The sequence below is a fragment of the Cyphomyrmex costatus genome, unplaced genomic scaffold (genome assembly GCF_001594065.2).
Source record: "Cyphomyrmex costatus isolate MS0001 unplaced genomic scaffold, Ccosl1.0 scaffold16, whole genome shotgun sequence".
NCBI lineage: Eukaryota > Metazoa > Arthropoda > Insecta > Hymenoptera > Formicidae > Cyphomyrmex > Cyphomyrmex costatus.
Genome location: NW_017275609.1, coordinates 661,305 through 688,887, shown reverse-complemented (window position 1 = coordinate 688,887; position 27,583 = coordinate 661,305). Strand labels below are relative to the sequence as shown.

At 33.3% G+C, this 27,583-nt stretch overlaps 1 protein-coding gene across 1 annotated transcript in view; it reads right to left on the bottom strand.

Annotated features, from left to right (window-relative positions):
- LOC108771532 (UPF0489 protein C5orf22 homolog) overlaps positions 1 to 27,583 on the bottom strand; it is a 111,191-nt gene that overhangs the window by 22,829 nt on the left and 60,779 nt on the right. The gene's annotated exons all lie outside the window — the stretch shown is intronic.

Genomic DNA, 27,583 nt, shown 5'->3' with positions numbered 1-27,583 from the left:
TTTATTTTCGCAGGAGGGCGACGGTTGAAGCAATTCGCGCGGAAGCTGGAGACACAAACAATCTGGCGCGTTCGCGGATGATAAATGTTTTCGTTTCGCGGCACCGCTGAAGTGTAGTGCTTTTAAATCCAATTCCCATAATGCTCGCGCCAGCTTCCTCCCTCCATCCGGATCGTTCCAACGTTCGTCATTCCTTGCCTAACCGATGAGGAAGACGAATTCGGAGGTTGAAAAGGGAATGGTTGAAGATGCAGGGGAGGAGGATGCGAGATTCGTCGCAAGCGCGTCCAAACAAACCAAGCCCGAGGGATTTTGAGTGCCTGGTACTTTGAGGGATTTCGTAAGCACGCGCACGCCTCGTCGGTGTCTCATTTTCTCGATGCGCACGAGGTCCTCTCTTCCCGAAAAAAAAATACCGCGATTGTCTACGATTCTGCGTATGCAAAACAAGGCTCTTTCAGGCTCTTTCAGTCGCATCACTGGCGATTGAAACGCACCGGAGCGTCTTCCCACCTTACGAGGGCGTCGAATTGATATTGAGAGTTCCTCACCTTCAAATGGATGAGTCGTACCGTTATTGTGATCAGGAAGAAAGAGAATATTTACATTTTACATGAGTATTCGACAAATAGAAATGCGTAATTCCATTTATAATTTTATATTATGTATTACAAATAATACTATTCCATTAGTCTCTATGTGTAATTTTTTAAATAAATTATTTTTTATACAGTATCTATTTTTAATCCCTCTCATAAGTGTAAATAGAATATATTTTGAAATATATAAAAGTATACGCTTCTCTCTCGTTCTTTCTTATAATTAATAATATTTTTGTACATTATTATTATGTGGATTATTTATTGAGTAACGGTATTACCAAATACTAGTGGTTCAGTTATTATTTGCAACTTTGCTTTTCGATGCGAAGGATATTTTCTGCATATATCGCTAATGTAGATTTACAGCCATGGTTTTACGAATATACATTCGCAATATAGAACACGCGCACATACGAAAGGAGTCATGCCGCGAAATAATCCCCTATGCCGGCTTATTGATCAGATCACAAGTCGTTGGAACACGCTACCCAATTCCGACCACCACACCCACCGCCTACCCTTCAGAAACGGGGCATTTTTATTCGTGCAGTCTCACCCTCGTCGTTCCTTCCATCTCGTCTCACCTCGCCGCACCTCCCTGCCCCCATGCCACCCCTTGCGGGGACATTGGGGTGGCAAAGTCGCGAGAGAACGCCATTTTTTATTTCACCTACGTCAAGGAATAGTAGCATGCGGAATCATTAATAATAGACTGTGGTAGTTCCTACGAGAATTAACGAGATAAAGAGAAGGAGGGAGGCTTATGTTTATTCTATGGACTTGCGAGTATTTTTCTAATGAATGTTGGGAAAAAACAAATATGTAAAACTCTGAAAGATCACGTTGAGATGCAATAAATTCGAAAGAAATAAACTACGAATATTATGTCTAATTATGTTTTTATATTTTGTTTGACACAAAGTTTATTACAAAATAAATTGAAAATAAACTTGGAGAAAAAATTAAAAAAATAAATGCAATATATCAGCTTTTAGCTAAGCACATAATTATATTTAATTATACAATATAATGCATATAAAATCTATATATGTAAAAAAAATTGTTCAATAAATATGAATCATACTTATTGAAGGAGTAAATCGAATCAATGAAAAAAAACAAATAAAGTCAAATTAAATAAATCAAATTAACATGTTCTTTTTCAACTATTATTTGTTAAAATTTCGCGAATCATGATCTTTGTTAAATTGCGACGATATTTGACATTTTGCCATGTATATTTACAACGTATATACCTTCTCCATACTTTCTTTCCTCCCATTTATTCAAGCAGTTCTCGAGCTTGGTTCCTGCTCGAGGGTGGATTCACCGCTGCTGCATCGAAGAAAGAGGACTTTTGGTGTTTCGCTGGAGGAAGCTGAAACGAGGAACGAAGAAGGACGGAGAGTAGCTAGTTGGGGTTGGTTAAATAAGGAACAGAAATAAATAGGAAGGGAAGAAAAGAGCTCGTTAGGGGGTCTCCGCGAGTTTCCGAGTACCCAACTACCCAACCAAACCCTCCTATTTTCTATCCCATTCTCGACTCTTTCTCTTCCTCTCCCTTTCTCTCTTGATCCTTCTTCTGATTCATCTCTTTTCGTTTTGCATACGTACAGCGCCATGCTTTTGCACCGCGACTTTTCGATATCTTGTGACATGTTTGCTTGTTGGCGACAGAATTGAGGTGGTGATGAAACACGATGATAGCTGACTCCTGCCCTCTTATTATAAAGGTAGTATATATTAAAACTTGTAATTCTTTTTAAATCATAAATATTATATGTTCAGATTGATACTGAATTTTTTTATTTATTAATTAAATAGAAGAAGTTTTGATAAATGTGTTAAAATAATAAGAGTTTTAAAAAATAAAATTTATTTTATTAAAATTTTAACTTAAAACTTAGTTTTTAATATTATGTAAGGTAGCAGGTTCTCCACGACCTATCTAAACTTTACATTTTTTAATTTTTGTTAAATTTAAAATCGAAAACTGATAGATTTAAAAGAAGAAATTAAAAACTTTTTTATATTTTATATTTCAAATGTTATAATTTTATGTAATATAAATGAATATTTTTTATAAATAAAAATATGAAGAGAAAAGATAATCATAAATATATGTATAACGGAACAATTTTTAATTTGTTATATGTATGTTATTATTTAATAATGTTGATGTTGCATTAAAAGCGCAGATGTATGGGGTTGCTATTAAAAACAATATTACTTTCATGTAGTGTGTCCTTTCTTTCACATAATTACTGAAATCGCCACAGTAGTATAAGCTACTGGCTATACTAAATATTAACGGGTTAATTTCTTGCAAGATAGTCCACATTCCCGTGACTAAAGAGCGGCCAACCCTTTCATCGAGAAAGGAAGGAAGGAAGGAAGCAAGATCGTCGCCTCGATGAAGGGTCGGTCAGGTTCTATCGAGGGCTTTCACCGGTCGAGTTTAACGGGGTTTTGCTGGTCGCGACGGTCTCCGGTTTGGGGCAGGTAGATAGACGGGGGCGTTTTAGCGAGTTACGAGCAATTGCCCATCGCCATTCTGCGCCATAGCTTCGTTCTTTAACCGACTGGTCCTCTCTGCCCATCACTGGGACCCCTTTCTACCTTCTTGCACGAAGGGTAGCGCTTGATAGGAACCGGGAAAATTGCGTGATTAACCGAAACCGTCTCCTGGGCTCATCAACACGCTTCTGCGACCACGAGAATCGGCCTGCCTTCGAGCTATAATGGCCACCGTCCTAAAAGACCACGACAGATCTCTTTCGATGAGTTTCTCTCTTCCTCCACATTCTCCGGCGGGATCCGCTGGTCGTCCGTAAATCGTCCAATCGTTGTCGGCGGACCGCACATCGTGTTCTTGGTTTTATTGCCGACGACGTAACCTACCGACAGACCACTGAAGATTGTTGTGGGATTAAGGGGCTCGTAGACTACTGTAGTCATATAACGTTAAAGCATGATGTAAATAACACGATCTATTGGCTAGATTAGTCATATATTGGCCATATATGCACAATGTTGTTTCGTGTATAATTTTACAATTATAAATTTTTTAATTATAGTAAAATTAATTCATATTTTTTTAATAGAAATATACTTATGTGTGTGCACCAAGTCTTTCTAAAAACAAATTAAAGAAATTGTATTAATTACTCACTGTATCTATATCTAAATGTTAAATTTTTGTTTTTAAATATAGATATTATTTATACTTACGCGTGTGTGGATGTAGATATGTGTGTGAAATATAAAGTATTTTAGTAATTTAATTTTTTGTCACAGTTAATATTTCCATAATAAAATAGCATGAATATAACAGCATTGTAAAAAAAGTGAATGGTCGCATAATTATTATTATAAGTCATAATAATCTATCAATCAATCTATCAATTTTTTCTTAATCGATAAATTATTAATATTTTTTTCTGTTATATTAAACATGTTTAAAAATAATTATAATATAATTTTAATAAAAATTACGATCTCGTATAATAGTGGATCATTATTGTAATTCGCATAATTATTATGATGTAACATTTATTATTACAATGTAATGACATAACCATAAAGTATACAATATTTAATATCTCAGTAAAAAAAAATACTTTTTCTGTGTGATAAATAAAATAATCTTTATAAATGTCTTTATATAAATATTTTTTATGCTTATTTTATAAATATAAAGAAAGCATGTCATTATATGTAGAAAAGAGTATTTTATTAAAAATTTTATTTTAATCTGAAAATAATTATCTAGGGAGAAGGGAGTATCGATTGCATTCGTTTTTTGTGCTTTCTTCTCTCTTATACTTGAAAATCTGACGATCTGGGATCAAATTATTTGGCAGTCGCGAAATTACGCGAATAAAATCAGCGTAAGCAGCGAAACGATAGACGAGGCTTAATATGGATAATCCGCAGTTGATTGGCTCAATTAAAGGCGTCCGGGCGAATGCAGACGAATTGAGAACGAATTCTTTCTTCCTTAGAAATGAGAATGAAAAAGGAATTTGAAGAATATTATTCGCGTATTATGTACATATATTATTTTATACGCAAAATACTGTTGAGGGAATAAATGTTTACTTAAAGAGATGGTCGGAAATGGAGTTATTTTAAGAAAGTATAATTAATTTTCATGTCAGAGAAATAAATGTTATCCATTTTATGTCCGCAACGTCCATATATGCCTATTATACACATCTATGAATTCAACACTTTTGCGAGATTTAATAAAAGCTTGAGTAGAGGATTATTCAATCAAATCTCCCACATTTTCACTGTGAGACGGAATATTTTTCAGAGAAAAAGTTATTGCAAGAAGCATTTGACTGTAAAACAGGTATCTCTTTCATCTCAAAAGTACTGAATAAAAAAAGCTAAAATTTTTCTGAAAATATCATATTGATGATTGATAATGTGTAATACGTTGATTCATAGTAAGAGAAAAATAAATAAATTTTTAAGAATATATAATATATAGTACATATGTAGCTATAAACAATAAATAACATAAGTTCTAATAAAAAATATGCAACACATACAAATTATGTTATTTCTCAAATTAATTTTCAACATCATTGTGTTATGCAGTATAAAAATCGTAGTAAGCAAGAAACATTTTAAATACAACATTTCAATAACAACGTTGCTGCAACGTGGCTGAAATGTTCCAAACGTTTCTCGTTTACTAGGTTAGGAGAAACACACGTGTAATTATGTAATCGTAATTCAAAATTGTAATACGTAAATAAATAACCACTTTATTTAGCATTTGTTTAGCAAACTACGTATAATATACCAACTTCTTTTCGTGATAGTAGGGTAATGTAATCTGACCTGCGCGGGTACATTAGCCGGAAGGCACTGTGGGATACCCTGCTGTAACGTAGGCTGTCCTAATTGTCCCCCAGGAGTCACGGTGTATATACACAGGCTAAGTTTTTTTTAGATTCGTCCCTTTTGTGTACACAAAATTATATCCCGATCTGTCATCGAGGAGCGAACGTAAGTGTCAGATTTCGTTGAGAGTCGATGATGCAATATTATAGCGATCGAAAATATTCAAAATTTTTATATTAATGTTTGAATGACGAAATAATTTACTTTTTATAAGATTGATAATTTATTTCTTATATAGTTTGCATTAGAGAAGTGATGAAATTCGATGTCGTATAATTTCTTTTGTATGAAAAAGCAGAATTATTTTTATTGTTATCATTATTAAGTACAGCTGTCCTAGGCTAAAAATGTTAATCACTAACACCGTCGAATATTTGTATCAGCATCTGCATTGAAAAACTTGCAATCGATTGAATTATAACTGTATGTTAATTGGTTGCTGTCTCTATCAGATAATGATCTAACAGTTACGTAATAAATCTTGCTGCTAATTCGATATTCCATTTCGATAATTGAGACCGGCTCAAGTTGTTTATTTTTGTGCGAACGAGTCATCCGCTCTGTTCAAAATGACGTTAATTAGGCTGTCCCTTGTTGAGGGTTGACTCGATATCAGCGCGGCCGATTATATTCTATCTCTTGAAAGAAAGTGCTTAAAAGGCTGTTCCCATTATGATTTCCCGTATTAATAATTGAGGTCGATCAAATTCGTTTGCCTTCATTTTAAATCGAGATGATCATTTGTCCTTTTGTTATTGTTATTATATCTTTTGTGCATTCATCGGTACAAAACTTATTCTCTCTAATGATTGCTAAGAGGAAACTTTAATATACTGCATAATATCACATAATTCACAATATCTGTATAATTTTATTTGATTTTAAAATGAAGATAATTTAAATGTCGTCTAAAATATTCGTATGTATATAATATAAAAATTACGAGTTTCTTATGCCATTAATAATATTTTATTTTTTCTTTATAAAATATTCTAGTTTTTGAAAACATAGAAAATAAAAAGAATAATTTCCATTAAAAATATAAAAATTATATATACATAATATAATACGTATATGAATGTTATGTAGTATAATCTATCAATTAAATACTGTTTTATTTTTCAATATCTAACAACGGAGGTTTGTTTTTAAAAATTAAAAAATAATATCAAATTAATATGAATATTAAGAGATCGCGATAATAAATATTACTTTTTTACATTATTATTTTTATTATTTTTAAACTCCATTTAAATATTAAGAATTAAATTGATTATACCAAAAGATAAATTTTCATGGTGGGCATCGAGTTTGATTCATCGGTCAAAGGAGTCAATCATGTGATCATTGGGTGGCATAACAAAGTCTTTATATACCGTATACATCCAATATATATAAAGAAAGGTAAGAGCCAAGAGAAGGATAGGCAAAGGCCATATAGAGGATGGGAAGAATTAACCGAGTCTTGTAAGGTGATATGAACCATAAACGAGGCAATCTGCCGGAATCCTGAAGAACGATCGACAATGTTTCAAGACCGCCTCGGTAACAAACCGTCTGGAAGACTGTCTACTAAAAGAGTCAAACGCAGAGGCTTGATGCCTAAATGTACGTCTACACACGCATCACATCTAGAGAGACTTTATATGAATACACAAATTAGATTCTCACACATACTTATACATTTACTCATACATCGATCAACCGTGAGAACGTCCTTTGAAAACCTGAATTCCTTGTGCTTAATTGATCTGGGAGTCAGTTTGGGTCCCAGAAAAAGAACAGGAAGCCATACATGGCCCCTTCCGTTCCCAACGATCGAGATCGATCTCTCGTCGGACAGCAGCAGGTAGAGATGCAAACGCGAGTCAAGGTCATGGGTGCATTTAATAACTTTCGGTCAGGCACATATTGTATTAACTCACGATAGAGCAATTCTATTATATCTTTCTAAAGAGAGAAAGAAGAAAGTTTCACAGAATTCATATTTTTACGTAACAGAATTACAAATTTTCGAAAAGTTAAAAAAGGAGCTTATTAATATTTTGCTTCTTATAAATCGTATTAATTTATAACGAGATTGTGTACACTGATGTAAGAAACTTATAAAAATATACATCAAGTGCGAAAATGTATTAAAAGAATATACGAAAAGAAGTGAACGATTTATTAAAAAAAAAAAAAAACGTTAAAAGAGAGACACAAGAAAAGATTACAAAAATAAAAAATCCCTTTCCCTTCCTATATTCTTTCTTCGAGCAGAAGACCGCGCTAAATAGACAAGAGAGCCTCGGGGAAGACAGAGCGCCAGGTTAAGTTTCTGTGTCTTATTGGTCGATTTGCGAAGGTATCGTAAGCACCCCGTCTATCACCTCGTCTTGAAAAACGATCGACAAGAAAAAGATGTCCTAGCGCGAATCGGGAACGGACGGACAGGAGCGAGCCCGGTGTCGGCCGTGCGATCAGCCTGCGGGCAACATGTGGACAAAGTAGAAGCAGCAGCAACCGCAGCAGCAGCAGGTGATTCCGATATAATGCTACGTATACGTGCATGTATACGTACGCTGCACGTGTGCGTTGCACCCACGTGTGGCACCGTGCGCCCGGTGTATCGCATTCGTCGTAGCCGGTTGGTCATCCGCGTCACATTGCTACGAACGAGACCGAGAGAGATGGATAAGGACGAGCGGTTCGTTCTCCGACAACGACGTGATCTTCGAGGGGCGACGTAAATTTGCATATGTCTGCCTTTCTGAGAGAACTGCACGCGTCTCGCGAAACAACTCGTTATACTTATCTCCAGAAAGCGAAAACGTGGTACGATAATTGTACGGCTGCGAAAGGCGCATGTGGTATCGACGATGTGCCCTCGATCGACTCGATTAACTTTTTCGATTATCTTAAATCCAGTATGAGAATGTCTCAATTCTCTGTCTGAATGTTTTGACAAATTTTTTATATTCTTTGAGCAAAGAGTACGAGTTTGGGGCGAAAATTTTAATGTTTTACACTACAATGTCTGTTATTAAAAAAAACACCGATAACGTTGTAATAATTTGCCCTGAATATTTTATTTCAAATGTCTCGTTTCGGAAAGCTCTCGCGACACCGAGGCTCGCACGTAAAATCAATAATTGGCCGCATCGACTTTCGATTTATCAAGATATAACACGAGTATAGATCTCGCCTCTTTGTCTTGCTTCATGATAGGGCTGGTACTCAATCGAGACAAGCGGACAGTGTTTACGAAGTGTCGTACCACCGACGAGCTAATGGCTCGAAGACATTAAGTTAATTGCTCGGCACGTCGTACCTGTGTACTCGCATTTGCGTGCGCGACGAGCCCATCTTTCTTTCGCTATCTGCTTTCCACCCTCGTGTTCCCTACGCCTTGCCACCGTCACGTAATGTTCATCGTAATGGAAGTATCGTAAAAGACATGAGTGATCCCGCCGAATGAAATTTCCGTGGGAAGAGCCTCTTTGTCAACACTGTTCGATCGATTAAAACAAAAATCCATAAACGGGCTGTCGTATTTTACAAATTCAAATTTGTGAAGTTAATGGTAAACATTAATTAAATGTAGTTGCAAATTGTGATGATTTATCAAAGTTTGAGAAATATCGAAATTAAATCAAGCGTAAAATACATAAATAATATAAAATTATAACAAAAATATACATATATCCAATATATCCAATTTTCTCTGAAGATCGTTGTAAACAGCAGCGTTTTATTAAATAATAGAATATTAAATTGTATGCGAATATTTTACTAAGAAAAAATTCTTTCTTCTCTCTGCACAGATCTATTTTTAAAACATAAGATAGTAATAATTTGTTAAAACTAAGATAAAGAACATATTCAATTATGAGAATAATTTCTTATTAACCGAAGATCTGTTCTACCATTCCAAGAACTGTTTAAGCTCTCTTCGATGAAATTATACGAGCTTATACGCACTAATAATAAATACCCTAAATTCACAAAATAGGAAATATGTAAATACGACGTCTAGTGTAATTTTAGCATACGCCATCGCGCTCGCCCCCGCGCTCTCGCCTCTTTACGCATAAAAGGAAAAACAACCCCGTGGTGGTTGGAGGGGGACTACGGCACCTCCGTCGCTGATTTTTCCTGCCCGTCGAACCGTCTACGTGTATTTACATAAAATGGCGAGTCGTCGGAATTTTTAAATCAAATTCCTTATCGAACAAGCACGAGCTCGTGCAAAAGGGGAGACCGGCGGGGTGGTGAACCGGCGGTGCGAAAAAGGTGAGTCTCTATCTACCACCAGTGAGATAACGAGCTCGTTCCTTTTCCACGATCCTCTGCACCCCGAGGTACTCGCAACCCCCGCTGGAGTTCTCTCTCCTTCTCTGCAGTCAATTTCTTTCCTTCTTACTTCCGTTCGATCTCTGTTCCTCTTTCACTTCGCGACTTTCCAAGCCGTGACCCAATGCGGGAAATGAGAAAATGATAAGAAAATATACCCTTGGAAGCGCTGCGCAGACTAAGACGAAACTCGGAGGTGTGAACGGACGGAGTCACGTGATAATGAATTTAGAGAGCGTGTTATGTGATACCAGATATTTAAATATCTTTTTACAAAAATATGTATATTAATATGATAATTTATATATCTATTTTAATATTCATTTTTAAACTTTCAATTAAAAAAATTCTCTTTCTATGAAAAACATTTCTCGCAGGTTATATTTCAGCAAGCATTATATATGATTATACTTTTGCAATATATAATATAAGATCTTAAATTTTTTACTTTTTAAGAGAGAAAGGGAATGAATTGTTTAAATTAGACTTAATATCTAATGTTAATCTCTGGAAACGTTTCGTTCATGTACTAAAGTATTATTTAAATAGTTAACATGCTGTTTTATGTAGTCATTCAGGCAAGAAAGAAAAAGAAAATAAATAAAGGAAATAAAAAGGTAGAGAACACAATACTAGCTAATTAAACAACCTGTGATTTAGAACGTACGGCATTGCGTTTTGGTACAATTCTTTTATTATAATTTCTTATTTTATATGCGTAAGAAAGCTCGTCGTAATATCTTGCGCGATACCCACGAAAGATTCGTCGAAATGAGCACAAAGGCGGAGCGGATGGTCGTGGATATGCGTGAGCGAAGGAGACTAAGAAATCGAGGATGGTGGAAAAGGAGGGGCCATCGAGGACATAAATCTTCGGAGCTTTCTTATCAAAGGTACTCCACCGGGAAATGGCGGCAATCTTCTAGGTTCTCTTCTCGTTCTTGAAATAAAGAAGCCAATCACAAGGCCGATGTGGCGTTGATCCAGAATGCGAAATAAATTTAATTTTAATTTATTATATAAGATAGTATCCCCTCCTCACAGGTTTAATATATTCTTATATTTCATATGAATCTAATATATATATATATATATATATATACACAAATAAAACTTCATAATAAGAAATTTGATATAATCAAAAGAATAATAATTATTCTATTCGGTTATATAAAAATTAAATTGTTCTAATTTGCACGTATCAAATGATTTTTATATCAATATAAAAATGCTCAATTTTATGTGAATAAGTATGATCACATGGTGAAAGATACAGAAATTGAATGTTAAAACAAAGTAATAATTTTTAAATATACATTTTACAAATAAAATAAGAATTTAATATTCAATCAATCGTGAAAGAAAATAAATCATCCATGTATCCTGATATATAATTTATTATCTACTCAATTTTTAATATCTCTTGTAGTTAATAATTGAAGATAATGCAATAGCGATGGAAGATTGGTTCGGCGATCACGTTAATCTATTAAACGTGGCGAACTTGCTTCAGCAAATTTGCGGCAATGCAGTCACTATCGTATAATGCATCTGCGCACGTATAGTGTATACTCGTTATCTTGGTAGTTGGTCTCTTCTTCAAGGAGTGTAGGGTCAGAAAAGGGAACGAGAAAGAAAGAGAGGAGCCATTCTCGTGCCGAGGAAAATAGGAGTGCTATCGAGAAGAGAGAAAGAGAAAAGAAAGGTAGATGGGGGAGAGATCTGGTAGGAAAAGAGAAGAGGACTCTTGGCTTTCGTAAGTATTATCTTGTCAGCACGAATAACGACACCTTGGCGTCGTACCTACGGCCCTCATCAATTATAAATCCCACCCACCAATCGCGATATTCCGATCCCACAGCTGCAACCACGGATCGAGACGTCTCATTATCTCGCTAGTCGGACATTGCGGTTTCGTCGAGCCGTCTTAAGAAGAAGGAGAAATATTGGTTCTATAAAGGAAGCATTTTAAACATAAAGTATTGTAAAAAAAATTTTCAGATTTTTATATCAATATTCTGATTTAAAATAAAGATTTTTATTCGAATCTAAAATGTCATTATAAGCCTCTTTACTTGTTACTTCCGATGAAAGAAAATATCTCGTGTATAAATTTTATGTAGATTTATTGAAAACTGTTATATAATCACAATGTAAAAATACTCAATATTTCAATTCACTTACTAGTTATTAATTATTGTGACAAATATTGCTGAAATCTCAATGATCGAATGATGAGAATACCCACACAGAATACGGGAAATCCACGTTCGAATTCCGCTGAAGCAATATTTTTCGTAATAAATTATTTGTAGATTTAAGATTTTTATTAACATCAGGTTATCAATATTCTTATAAAAAGATGCCTAATAACATCAAGAAGTTATTAAATTACCAATTTAAAAAGTGCGATATTATTACTCCGATTCTCGTCGTATTTGCGTTTCAGGAATGAAAAAGATCGGTGCGGATGTTTGCAGATATGTATAAAAATTCACACAGAAATATTTCAGTACTAATAAGATTTTAAAATCCGCTTTGACCGAATACATGATTTTTCTCACTTCACTAAGATCAAGAATTGCTCAAAGTTGACAAGTGATAATAATAGATATTTGATCAGCTGCAATATTTAAAGAATATGAAATTAATAGCTAAATAATAGAAAAAGAAGTAGGCATTTTAAAGAATAAAATAAAAAAAAAATATATAAATATGTTTCAATGTTTTCATTGATTTCAAATATATAGAACTCAGCATTCTTTATTAAGCAGTTGATAGATTTAAAAGTTTAAAAAAGTACATGTGCAGACGGGACAAATGTCAAGCTTTGTTTTATTAGAGTACAACTCAATCATTAAGAAAATCCAAATGAATGGTTTGTTCGAAGTATAATGAAACGGTGATTCTCGCTAGAGAATTCTTCAACTGCTTCGGTCTCGTTCTCGTGCAGCCGTCCCCCGATTTTACCCCCGATGGACAAATGGCGTTTTGCTATAATGAAGGGTTCGTGAGACGGCCTAATAAAAAGCAGATGCCATTACGTCTCTCTTGTCCTCAGCTTTTTGCTCGCCAGGGCCTGATACGTTTTCTTGCTGGGGCCCAACGGCGGAAGCTACTTTCGTGATGATTGCGGCGATATCTTGATATCTCTTGTCCCTAATGATGCTTAGTAATGACGCTTCGGAACAATATCGTCAACAAAAAGACTGCTTTCAAGATATCGCTGACAGAACTTGCTAAATTACATGTGAATACGATGAGAAAAGAAATGTTACATTAACCATAACGAAGAATTATGACAATATACGGAACAATATAAGATATTGCAATCGCACACGCAAAAGGAAAAGAGATTGCAGATATCTATACTTTTTAATTTGATAGAATTTAACTTGGTTAGTAATATAAAAACTGTATAGCATTTGGGTTTTAATGTTTAATTTAGTACAATAGTTTTTTTCAAAGAGTAGTAATTTTTGACAGAGAATATCAAAACTGCCTTAGGTTCAAATAAGAACTTTAATAAGAAAATATCTTTGAAGAAGAATTAAAACTATTATATTACTTAGATTAAAATATAATAAAAAAGTACGTATCTATATTACCTTATCAAACTGTCAAAATTAGAAAAAATTTTTAATAAATAAAAAATAATGTGTTGTATATAATAATATATTTTCAGGAATCACAAAATGTAATCTGAATACATAAATCTTTTCATAGAAATGCGTATATAACAACAAAAATTAAAAGTTTATAACAATAACTTTGTCGGAATATTATAACGTGAGGCCCCGTCATGAAAAACTCGTTCTAAAGGCAGTAACATAATGTATCGCGGATATCGTGGATCGTATGGCGGGTTATCTACTACTAGGAATAAGCATTATGTAAATTAGGACCCACAGTTAACCCTTCTATCAAACCTGTTATTCGTTAATGAAAATCTGGTTGCGTGATTTCAGGCGTTTATTAAATAGTATATTTATTCATTAATATTCATTAATAAATAAAAATTTTTTATTTATCATGCCCTATACACATACAAACGAGAAATTCTGTTCATATAATTTAATACGTATATATTTTGCAAAAGTATTAATTAATTTATTATAATGAAAGATGATACTAATTGACTCGTGTGATGAAAATCAGAATAAGTGGAAGTGAATTGCCTAATCGAGTCTTGTACACAGGATGTTGGTGTGTGTTGATACGATTGATTTATTTGTACCGTTTTTTTTCTTATGTTTGATCCTTGGTTTGGATCCTTATTATTCAAACCAAGGATCAAACATAAGAAAAAAACGGTACAAATAAATCAATCGTATCAACACACACCAACATCCTGTGTGTAAGACTCGATTAGGCAATTCACTTCTACTTATTTTAATTTATTATATAATCAGATTAACATATTTATTTAATTTATAAAAACGCGTGTGATCTGTCATGCACAAAAATGAAAATTAATTTTATAAAACTTCCTTATTATAGTATACAATGCATCCATAAAAAAATTAAAAAATTATAAAAATTACGTCATTATTAATTTATTAAATTTTGCACAATGTTTTCTTTTTATCAAAGTTGACTTAAAAATAATATAAAATAAAATATTTATAAGTATTTTTGAATTCGTTTGCTAAAATACATTAAATTATTTTTTCAAGCTTGATGTTTCATACTCGTACATTTTTACTACTTTTACTAAATTAAATGCAATTCTCTTATATAATTATTAAATTCTACGGAAACAATTAAAATTGCATAAGCTTATTTATGCAAGTTTTTTAATATAAAAAGGAAAAGAATAATCATAAAAAGAATTGAGTTTTACGTAACAGTACCAACCCCGTCCGAGTATGTCGCTGTCTCCGAAAAAAAGTTACCCCCTAGAAAGAATTCTACTACATCGATGTGTCCGGGGGTTGAAAAAGGTGGACTACTTTATCGACTCGATTCTAAATTCTATTTAATTCTTTACGATTCAATCACCAGATTGTTCTGTCGTCGTTATTTTTATAAGTTTATCTTTATCAAACCATTGTTTAAACTTTCGCGCGTACGTCTATAACTTTTTTTTTTAGTTTTACAAATACAAATATAAAACATAATATACACAAATTTATAATAATCACAATTAGAAGTTATTGTCCCAATGAAGAATATTTAATAAATAATAAATATTTTATCAATTAATATTAAAATACGTGTCTCTATATATTTCCTTATTACTCAAATTAATATAAAAAAATAGATTTTTATATATTAAGTTTAGAAATGCAAGTAAATAAAGTTATATTAAAAATATTTTAATCTGCAGTTTCTACTAGATATAGAGTCCAATTGAAAATTTAATATATATATTACGAAGTTATATTATATTTATCAAATTATTTTATATTTAAAATCTAGAAGTTACAAATGCCTGTCAAATTCACAATAAATATATCATTTCTATTTAAATATTGAATACATTTATATTTAATTAAATATTGATGAATATCCAATGTGCTTCTAAAACTCAATTATTAACGTCGTTTAATTATGATGTTATGTAATAGAATTTATGACAGCGCTTTTATTATCCGGTTATAATAATTTATTTCAACATTTTTCAATCAAACTCGAAATTTTAAGATTTAAAAATTACGTCATTATTTAATCAAGAATATTACTAAAAATATACATGTATGTTTTTAAATAAATCAATATTATTATCACGACACGTGGATTCTTATATTTGCTATATTTTCGGGTTATGCACACGTACGGTAAGACGTACGCATATGCGGCCCCGCAAGCATTCGGAACCGACATATCGCAGCAGAAATATCTCGACCGTGTAATAAAGCACAGAGAAAAATGTCGAAACTCGAAACCGAGACGAAGCGCGAGGTGCATAATGTACGAGTATCATACGTCACAATCAACTGCACGCGGCGCCAAACGCTTATTTCTCCGATGGCGCTGCCACGCTATGAAATTACACCAACTTGACTTACGTTCGTGAACGACAATCTGACGTAGTCTAAACTCGGTTTCACCCAACAAAAATAATTTTCTCGTATACCTCTAACGGTGTACCGACGTCAGTTACAGTCTAGAATTTTCGGAATTTATTGATAATGGCCAAAATCTTGAGCCGAGCTAAAGAGAGTGCTTTGCGAGTGATGCTTTGAGTTATTAGCTTATTGTAGGCATGGTTTGTTTTCAACATTTCATACTTTTACTGTGATAACACGATGACATTATCTATTGAATATAATATTGTACATTATTAAAAATTAATATTTAATAAAAATTGTTTTTATTAATTAATTAATTAATTAATTGCTGCTAATATATGATAATTAAAGAAAAAAATAAATATATAAAAATACAAAAATATGATTTAAATTAATTGTCTTTACTTAGATATAAGTTTTCAATTTATGAAAATTAGTATATAGAAAAATGTTTTCTTAAATTTTTTGCCTTGCACTGCCTCTGAAATATTATCGCTAAAGTCGTACAAAAAAACAATAATATTCCTAAAATTATATTTTCTTTTTATTTGAGATTTTCTAAAAAAAAAAACAAAGCAAAAACGAGTATTTTTCTAAAGTTCTTTTTTTCTTAGTTTGTCGATTCCCTAAACGCAACCGAAGTTTGGCTATTTAAATTCAGTACATCCTGTATATATGGTATTTTTATTTTTGTAACTGCATGTATGCCTGTAATTACAAATTTAAATTAGAAATTGTCAAATATGTTAAAAATTAAAAATCAGTCGATATGTGTATTCTCTTTTATCTCAACAAAATTCGAGATTCGCAATTTTCGATGAACGCGCAAAATTACGCACATACACGTATTCGAATGCGTTTCTTCGTAACCACACGCACAAGTGGGTCCAATAATGTCCTTTGATATTGTCCTTGAGAAATTCAGGATTGCCAACGGGGAATATCGATATTCGACTGGTGTATGCCGTACGAAATTTCAAGCATGGCCAGACCGTTTGATGACAATCGCACCCTCGCACGCAGAGGGAGGAAACCGAAATGCGTCCACCCCGTCCATCAAAGGGGGATGAATTCGACCAATTGATAGGTTTGGAGCCGGCGTCGATCAATCGACAAACTCTGCGCTCAAAGCCAGTGGCCATTCCTACTCCACTGACCCTATTCGTTCGTTGCTCGCTCCGCTAATAAATTGGAATTTTTTTCCTCTCGCATGTGCTACTATAACAACCGTAAATATACAATACATGTGGAAAATGTTTCTTGTATTACGTTATACTTTGTTATAAAATTCCGACCGTGTAAGCACGATTGTTTCTTACGTCGGACTTTCTGCATTTTTTGAATCTTTAAATTCATCGACATTTACGTATTGAATAAATATGTATTATAGATTAAGGGAGCCTCCCCAAAATGACTTTGACCTTGACATATGTTGTTAAGATCTTGAAAGGTATTGTACAAGTATTGTAATTATAGATATTTTATTTATCATAATTGTTAGTTTTCCTAGTTTCCGCATATAAATAGATTTTGTGTACAAATAGTTTAAGTACAAATATCAAAATAATTAAAAAGCATTAAAACTAAATCAACAAACAGAAAAGAAATATTTAAATAATTGTGTGTAATCGTTTATATGCTTAACTTTTAAAAATTATTATTAAAAGAATTTATAATTCAAAAATAATAAATACATTCGATATACTCTAAAAAAATTAATCAGATTTATTTATGTAAAAAATGGTGATCATTTTAAAATCCCGTGAATTTACCTGTTAATTCTTTAAAACAAAAATTTTCTTTTCATATCTCAATAAAGAAGTTACTTGTGTTATTACACTTTTCACGTAAGCTACAATGTACATATTTCGTAGTAGTCGTACATATATCGTATTAAAAATAAAAAGAAATAAGTTCATGAAAGTAACAGAGCCATCCCGGTTAGAAATACGCCTGATAATCGAGCGAGGCAGATAACGTATATGCAGCGGCTGACGAGGTGCTCGACGCGATACTCGCATGTGGATAAGTTTGCCTTTACGCATCGAGGAACGAGGTGAAACGAGACGGCCGCAGATCCGATCGGACAGCGGAATCGCAGGTACCAGGCCTGCATCCGCGCGATCTGCCAAGCGCGGCAACCCTATCCGACCTCGGTTTCGCTCCTGCAACGTTTAAAGCCTCCTACCTGACACACCTCTTCTCATCTTTCCTCTTCTCTCGCTTCGAACGCTTCTACTCTGTCTCTCTTGATCCTTCTCAGATATTACGTGAACACGATCACGTCGTATCACAATGCGAAATCCCGCTTTTATTCGTCCTCCTGGATATAATACGGCGGGTCCGATGTGGTTAGACGCGAACGTGGCCAGCTATTTTTTATATCAATCCGTGCGTGAGTTATTAGCATATGGTGTAGCGTATATCCATACGATAGGCCTGACAGATAACAATGCTGCAACGATTATAAAATGTTACTGGAAGTCGGATATATGTGCAACAATCCTTTCCCGTTTGCATCCTGGATTGTCTAATCGCGTGGCCTCAGCTTATATCGTGAACTAATTTTACATATTTTCGCATACATGAATGTTAAACAAAATGATTCCTGCAAAAACTCAGACTTTTTATAGTATAAAGTCAATTTTGTACGTTTAATATTCAAATATGCGGAAACACGTAAAATTATTTCACAATATAAGTCCTAGCCATGCGACTAGACAATTCAGTATACCGATTTAGATAGATACGAGTATAAGTGGGGATAACGCAAATTGTATGTTATTGTTTCTTTTTCGAAAAGTTACAAGATCTTAATATAATTAAAATACTGGACTATAAATTATGTATTATTTCAATTATTATCAGAGTTTACTCTAGGAATATAAAATTAAAAATGTTCCAACATATTGTGAATATTTTTATAATGATATATTTCCCATCAATTTATGCTCAAATATATTTTTCCACAACTTTTCTATACAAATAATAATAAGACTAATGCGTATCCATCACTATCAATAAAAATAATGGCTACTCGTATTTTTCCAAGGAAATAAGGAATATGGGCATGACGTGGAATGAAAGAGACAGCGCTGAATCACGGCAAGATTTTCAGGAACTAAAGTCTTCTCCACGTCGAGAAATGTGTCTTGCCATGGCGCACCTCATTCTCGGTTCAAGAGAATCAGAGCTCGTACCCGATGTCCCACCCCCAAGGAAATAAATCTTCGGCCCCGGGCTGTGCATCACCGGTTGGCAAGCAATTTGGGGCCTGGCGATAACTCATACGAGCATCGATAGTACGCCCTTTTATCTACGTATAATATAAAGTGCTTCTCTCGTATATTTAAGCTCACGTTTATATATACTGCATTAAAAGTGTTATTTTATAACACACCATAAAAAATGTTGCTTTAAACATGTCTCTGTGTGTTTCGATTAGATACAGGCGTAAACTCAATTCGGACTGATAAGAAGGCAATCAATTTTAGAGATACTTTTCTTTGCTTGAAAATACAATAATTTATTGTGATTAATATAGGTATCTTGAAATTATCTCTGGATAACTTTTGTGACTAAGCATACTTCTTTACGGTAGGGTTTGGATTTTTAGTTATTATATATTAGAAACGTGCAACTCGTTATCTTTATTGTATCTATAATTTCATTTTTACTACTTGCCATAAGGTGTGCAATAAATAAAAAGAGAAAACAGAATTTTTTAATCTATAATTATAAAAGTATAACATCAATTATTTAGCAAAATTATATAGATAGTATTGTACCATATATAGTAATTATGTAGATATATGATTAAATTTATCCGTAATGGTTAAATATTTATTATAAAAAATAATTGTTAAATGATTAAAAAATTTAGGAAACGCTAAATTCGATTTTATAATAAATCCCGAGAGATCAGATTTTCGTCATGCATTACATAAGCGAGTCCTTAGATCGCCCGTATAGGGATAGTATATTAGTAGTAGTGCGTCTTTGCATATAATTAGAAGAGCATTGAATCGACCCTCGTGTCGAACGCCTTTTCACCGTGAAAAAGCAGGATGGGACGAGGGAGGGGTAAGACTGCTAGCATCCGAGTCGAAGGGTCTCCTATTTTTTTTGTCCTGTCAGTACGAAAAAAGGTCTCCTCCTCTCCAGGAGAGAAAGGGGTTAAGGGCTCCTTCCGCGATCGGCAGGTACATGCCAGTGACGTTTTCCGAAGCATATGCATATGTATTCCTCGCCAGGAAGAGGGTCGATCAAATTAAACCAGTGCCGTAAGAAAACTGGTCCTTATTTCTTTAAAGTCACGTTCTACTTATTTGAGCTAATATTGCAAATTTTTTAAGAGTAAACAGAAAGTTATGCATTTGATAAGTAATATACCTAACAATTTCATAATTTTAAATTTTCATGATCTTTTTATTATATAATTGAGTCGCTACCTAAACTATTAGAAAAATAATTTGATTTATTTTCCAATGTTTATCAAACTTAGAAATGGTTCGTTGGAAAACATAAAAATTGAAAAAATTATATTTATTAAATTTAGAAAAATATAATATATAGGTACATTTCTAAAAAATTTAGCATCTATCCGTAGAAGATAAAAGAAATTTGCATTACGGTCCTGCCTGACGCAACCCTTTTCGGCCTTGGGCCCCGTTTGCTTCCTTAAAAATCATTCGCATAAATTATGCATGCAGGTAGTCCACATTGTACGGTCGCTCATCTCAGCGGGGCCCGATGATAAATTATCGCACATTGAGAATTTCCGCGCTAACGAGGGTTGGAAATTTGAATATCCTTCCGCGAGTCTTTCATTCTCACGATTTTCACCCTCTCTGTCGCTCTTCTCGCGCCTTTCTGGCAGGCTTTCGGCGATCCATGCCTACCTGAGGCTTGCGAGCCTATACAATAAGTCCATGATTTGATTTATCGAACGATTTCTCTCGCGTATATGCAAGTTCGCCAATAGAGGTACGTTATTATGTAACCATTGATTCGCGAAATATCCTAGAAGCAAACTACTCGATGATACATGAGACTTGTTGATTATCTGGCAGTTTACAATATCCAGAATTGTGTACAGAAATAACTTCTCATTGGTATGAGTAATATTTCCTTCTTTATAAATGTTACTAATGTTGTAAGCTATTAACATTTTACACCACAATGTATTTATACTCATAAGTATCAATATGTTATTTATAACAATTCTTAATAATAATTACACTAACAAAATTAAATTTTCGATTCTTAACCATATCTTGTAAAGTCGCGTTTATTTTGAAATAATTGTATTATAATAACAGGTGTGATCAATTAAATATCGCTCACGTGTAAACGCGTTCTTCATCAATGTTCGCATTCATCACGATCGAATAAGGAGCTAATCGTGCCCTTGTTAAGACCGCCCGCAATTACCGACGATTACGGCGTGTACGAGATGCAAGGGAAGGGCAATTTCGCGCTGATAGTCGACGCGCGCGATACGTGTTTTATGGCGAGAAAATTACGCGCTCCTGTTCCCCATGCGGCGAAGCGGCGCGATGCCGTCGGCATAAGCGAACTTCGGGGGTCACCGAACCGAACCGCCCATTGGCGAAAAGTGCGCCCTTATAAACAATCGCAGGGCCGGGCAGTGCGATTCATGATGGCCGCCAGCGAGAACCGAGACCCAGTGCCCCTATCGCCAGCAAAAAAAGAGAAAAGAGACATAATGAGTTTCCCCTACCAACCGAGCTTTCGTTACGGGACACACACCGTAGGGACGACGGCAAATGGAGAGCCGAAAGTAGAAAAGGGGATGAAAGCCGGACGAACGAGCGAGAGGGAAAGCACCCCACGCGAGTGATTTGCATACACGGTCAGCCGGCTCTACGATGTGACTCAGTTTCGTCGGCGGGGGTTAGCTCGAATCGTCTCTCCGCTTTAATGAACTACCGTGCTCGAATCGGCCGCCGTCCTCTCTTTTTTTTTTTCCTTTTTTTTTCGCTATCGAGAAAATCCGAATAGTGTTGTAAAAATAGGCGATGAACTACACGTGGATAGTTCATTCTGTGGAATCGTTCTCGGAATGTATTGAATGGTTGGTGATATTCAGTGATGTGATTAAGTTTATTCGTCCTAACAACGAAAATCGTATACGTTAGGATCATAAAAACAGTTCTCATATTGATAAGAAACATATTTACAGACATTTCTCCGATTGATTTTAAACTCTAATGGATTTAATAATGTATTTAATAAATATTTATTAGGAGATAAAAAAAATAGAGTAGATATACGATTCTGAAATACCAATCTAGATATTTAATAAAACTTCTGACAATAAAGAAATGAAGTAAATACACTTATAACAGAACGCTAATCAGTTTGTGTAGTCATAGGAAAATAAGAATTTCTGAACTAGAGATCACCATGGCCATTTGATTAAAATTTGTACAATGAAAAAAACAATTGCTATATTTATACTTCTATTAGTCTAAAAAAAGCTCACCCTTTTTCATACATATGGAAAAACAATATATCTGAGCAGAAAATCAGTTATTAAAATTTGGATTACAATAAAATAATTATTCCATTTTTGTTTGTATTTACCTATAATAGAAATTCTATTTCTTTTTTAAATAAAAAATATAAATTTTTTAATCCAAAATTATTAAAACTGTTTGACATTCTTAATGTTTAAAAAAGCATTAGTGTTATAAGAAATTATAGATTGCACAATGTATTACGCAAAATTGCCCTGTAAACAATTTTTTCAAAACAAAATTACATCATAAAACGCAATAAATTGCTTTGTCAATCTTATTTGTCACATCTTTTTCGACTGTCAATAAATCTTTATAATATCATAGTCAATAAACTTTTTAATGTTTTTGCACTTATCATGTTATTCATTATCACGTTTATTCATTTAGAATATATGTTAAAAATATATATATATTTAAAAAATGTGTCTTAATTATTCCTCAAAGATTTAAGCGAAGTAAAATTAATTATCATATAGCTGGGTGAATATCACTAGTAACAGATATAAAATTGTTTATGCAGTAGCATATTTAAGCACCTTCGATTGAAATTTTGTTTAATATAGGTATCGTTTGGTTGCACATCCTTGTTATCAATAGAAAATAATCAACACTTCACAAAGAATACTGAGTCCTACACGTCTCGCAATATTCACGCTAGCACTTTCGTCTTTCCGATATTATCATAAAATTCCTTTATGTAACTTGTTGTTTTACACGATGAGACTTAACGGCGTATTATTAATTACTGATACGAGTTAAACGAAAGAGAGTCAGCTCGACTGGATGGAGTCGTCGAGAAGCAGCCATGTTGACGCCTGCGTATATAGCGTCGCGGCGCCTACTTAGGGGGTGTGCTCTGTGTTAGGAGGAAAAGTATTGACTGAGCAAAGCAGCAAATCGATTGGATTTTTTGATGTTATTTTGCACAAATTTTTATGGCACAGTTGAGTTCTATAAAATAATCGAAATTGGCTTTCTTGCTGTTTAAATAATGTTCCGTTGTCTAAATAATTTTTATATTTTCTTTGAAAAAATTATGGATAAAATTTTGTTTTACTAAAAAAATTTTACAATTGTTTAAACATTTAGCAAAAATAACAAATTATTTTTAAAAATAGTCCTATATATGTTTAATTACATTAAACAAGAAATCTCACATAATAATTACATATATCTTAATTACGTTTTAGTTTTTTAAAATGATATCTCAGAAATGTGTTTTATATATATTTATATAATTTAAACAAAACTGAAATAAGAATTAATACATGTATTTAAATTATTAATATTTATTTCAACTTTAAAATTATGTTCATATATTATTATAAAGATATTTACTTAACAAGAACAAGTATTACTTTTCTGTAATTTATATTAAAATAGCAAATTTAACTTTATCCGCACATTTAACATACAGAGGATCGCGCGATCAAAAAGATTTTAGGAAATAAAAAATTGTTTTTAGAAATTCTTAAAATGTGTTACGTTATATTTACGCAACTGTATATTTGTATGAATACTTGCATGCGTGTACTGGCATTGTATTAAAAAAATTGTATATATGTATATAGCTGCGCATATATACGTATATATAGACAGTTGGGACGCAGACGCCGGCGTCGCGACGTTCGACGGTACAGTTCTCGTCGGACGGTCCTTGGAGATGGCAGGATTCGGTCCTGGATTCTCTCCCAGTCCTATCTGCGCACTCGTCTTTGCACGAAGTCCTTTCCTTCCTTCTTCGTCTTAAGATTAAAGGATATAAGCGGAATCGCACGTAATTAAGTGAATGCGCTAAACACCACGAATCTTTCGAGAACGTTTTCATTTAAAATACAAGAAAAATTAACTCGCGCTAATATTAATATTAAAAAAATTGTATTCAACATAGATTCGCAGTGAAGTGTTTTTGATTTCACGAGTGACTAAAACGTTAAAAACACGTGGTCCATGTCAAAATAACACGATTTAAAATTGTTTTTGTAATATGCGCGTAAAAATGTTATAATTTATTTATTATAATTAAATGTTCTAATTATTTAAAAATGTTCTTTTGTGTCTAAAACATTCATATTTATTTTAATTGGTGAATCTACTTACGAAAATATATAAAATCTTAAAGATGTGTGACAGATTTGTGACACACATTATTAAAACATTGGAAAATAAACTTTTAGTAGTTAAAAAAATTATCGGTATTTAAAAAAATCATAGTTGAAGAAAAATTATTTCTAAAAATCTTACTTGTTTAATTGCACAGAAAAATTTTTTAAAGAATAAGATTCTGGAAAAGGCACAAAGTTTGACAACGACTTCCACTAAAAAAATTGATTATCAATAGAAGAGTATGATAATAAATACTTAAAAATATTTGACACTTTTACACTAGAAATGCATAATCACGTACGATTCGTTTACTAAACTTGAATTTTTCGCATTTATACGGTATAAACTGTTTTTCAACGCGCAAAATCGAAATCACGAAGCGTCTTCGTAGACAGCTAACAGCTGATTGTTTCCTCCTGCGGTGTCGGGCCTTCCTTTCGACTTAATTACGTCAGCGCCATCCCTTCTCGCGTGCGCGACCCTCTCCACATTCTTAATCAGCACCCCCCTCGTCCCTCCTGTTCTCCTTCAATCTACCTCCATTCATTTTCACTTTCGCTTTGCTTTCCTTTTCCTGCCGCGTGCAAACATTCAAGGAACGATTTCCTGATTTCTCCTTGTCTTGACGAACTGAGTACGCGAGCGCAATTAATGCTTTAACATTAAAGTTGCGATATTGTATACGTTTCACGAAAAAAACAATTTCACGGTTCTCCTCACTTGTCACTTCTCATCACATGAGAGATTCGACGCATTCTACTGGAGAAGAAACAACGCGCGGTGACGATTATGAGTAAGTACTTTTCTATAAAGTAGTTGATGTACATTTCATATTAAATTCATTATTGACCCTTTAATGATAAAAGAGTCAATTGCAACTGACAGCTTCTACACTGATTAGATAAACAATATTATAGGATCAAATTCAATCCTTTCTGGATTCTGGATCTTGAAATTTACTTTACCATTAAAGGGTTAAATTAATCGGATCTTTCGGACTGCTATGTAACTCTTGCAAGTTTTAAAACATAAGTCGCGATTTTTGTCATGTATAAACTTACAAATACTTACCTTTATTCTGTATATATTTCTCTATATGTTAAATATATTAAGAAAGAAATAAATGTGCCCGCATAAATTAAAAAAATTGAAATAAACAATTTATATATTTATTAAATATATGAATTTAATCTTTATCTACAATAATGAAGCGTTGATTGTATCTAGAAAAAATAAGAACAAATATTAGATTTTTACGTTCCTGATAAATATGATTTCTGTGGGCAATTTTCTGTAGGCGGAGCTAAAGACAAGATTAAGAACTTGGTAAATGCAATATGATTAACTGCAGACAGGAACAAATATGTTATTTAAAAATTGAACGATTAAGCAAGAATGTCATAAATCACTGAGTTTATTTGACAATTTAATGCACTTTTGTTATATTAATAACGTTTTAAAAAAAAAAATTATTTTTAAAGAATTCTATACACACAATGAATTAGATAATTAATAAAAAGGCATAAGAAATTAATAAATATTTGTTATAAAATAATAATTTGTTACAAATATTTCTATATACTTTACATAAATTTTGTTTAATCGTACAAATTATAGCAACATGTGTTATTTATAAAAAAAATTAATATATAAAGTGAACTGTATCAATTCATACATTGCTCTTTCTAATTCTTAGTTCTTTCGTCTCTACTTTATCGCAAATTTACACCATCTTTTAGTTTAATTATTTTCTAATAAATTATTTACAATCTTGAATATAATAATTGACATAATTTATACGTTTGATGTAATAATAATTCACCGTGATAATTCTTTTGCACTGATGGAACACCAATGAAGAATCGCGTTTCCTTCGCTGCTTGATTACACGGATTTCTACTTTTCGCGTATTGAAAAGTGCGTTCCTACTTTTTACAACTTTCGAACTTTCCTCACCGAGATTTCGTGTTAAACTGACACGTTTCCGGTGACAGGAATCCGTGAGGCCGTTTTGCCGTCTGGCGAGGTCAGAGGGTGGGGAGACAGACACCGGTTGCACTCATCAACCCCTCTCTATCGCTCTTTCTTTAACCCTTTCTGCCCCACCGGTTTTTTCCTTTATGCTTTTTGCATATGTAATTGCGATCCCATGTCAGAAATGAGCTCGAAGGAGACTTCAGCCTGACAGTACAAAAACTAGACATGCAAATGGGTATTCTTTTTCATAATATAGTAGCTTATAAAAATCTACACGTACCAGAACCAAAAATTTGTTTAACTTATTTTATTAATTTAATAGTATTTAAAAAACTCTATGTGTGATTGAAGTACATTTATTAATCTGTTTAATGAGACATAAAAAACAAGTCAGATATGTAAGATATAAAACTTATGATTGATCCAATAAATTAATAATTTTGTTACCGAATACATACAATAAGAATTAAATATTCGCATAAATATATATAGTCTTTTATATATCATTATTTAATTTGTCTAAGAAATTTTATCGTTTACGTACCTCAAATGACATATATTTACAAATATTTTGCAAATGTTTATTATATCATAAGTATTATCGTTTTACATACGGAAAGTATCAAAATGTACAATACATCTTTGAGGCACTGTGTGTGTATGTGAGAAAAGCGGGATAAGATAAAATACAGCTTCTTTCCCGTCTCGAGTCCGTCGGTAATCCTTGTCTGGTCAGGATACGACCCCCCTCGCAGTTTTCAACCCTTTTTCCTCCCGGGGAGGCGGGCGGGATTCACCCATGCGGGGCACCCCGTTGTCGTTCTCTTTGTATACCCGCCGGAATAATGAATTATATTTTTCTCTTCCAGCCAAGCATAGATTATAATATTTTTTACTATCTACACAAAAAGCGAGAGAGAGAGAGAAAGAGCGGCGAATCCGTTGGTACAACCTATAAACCATCGTCTCTCTTCCTCTTCTTCGCGTGTTCTCCGTCTGTCCTCTCACATCTAAAAAGGGGGACGATGAAAAAAAAGGGTTAAAAAAAGGGGTTCTGGTGCGATCTTCACATAAATAATCAGAGCGG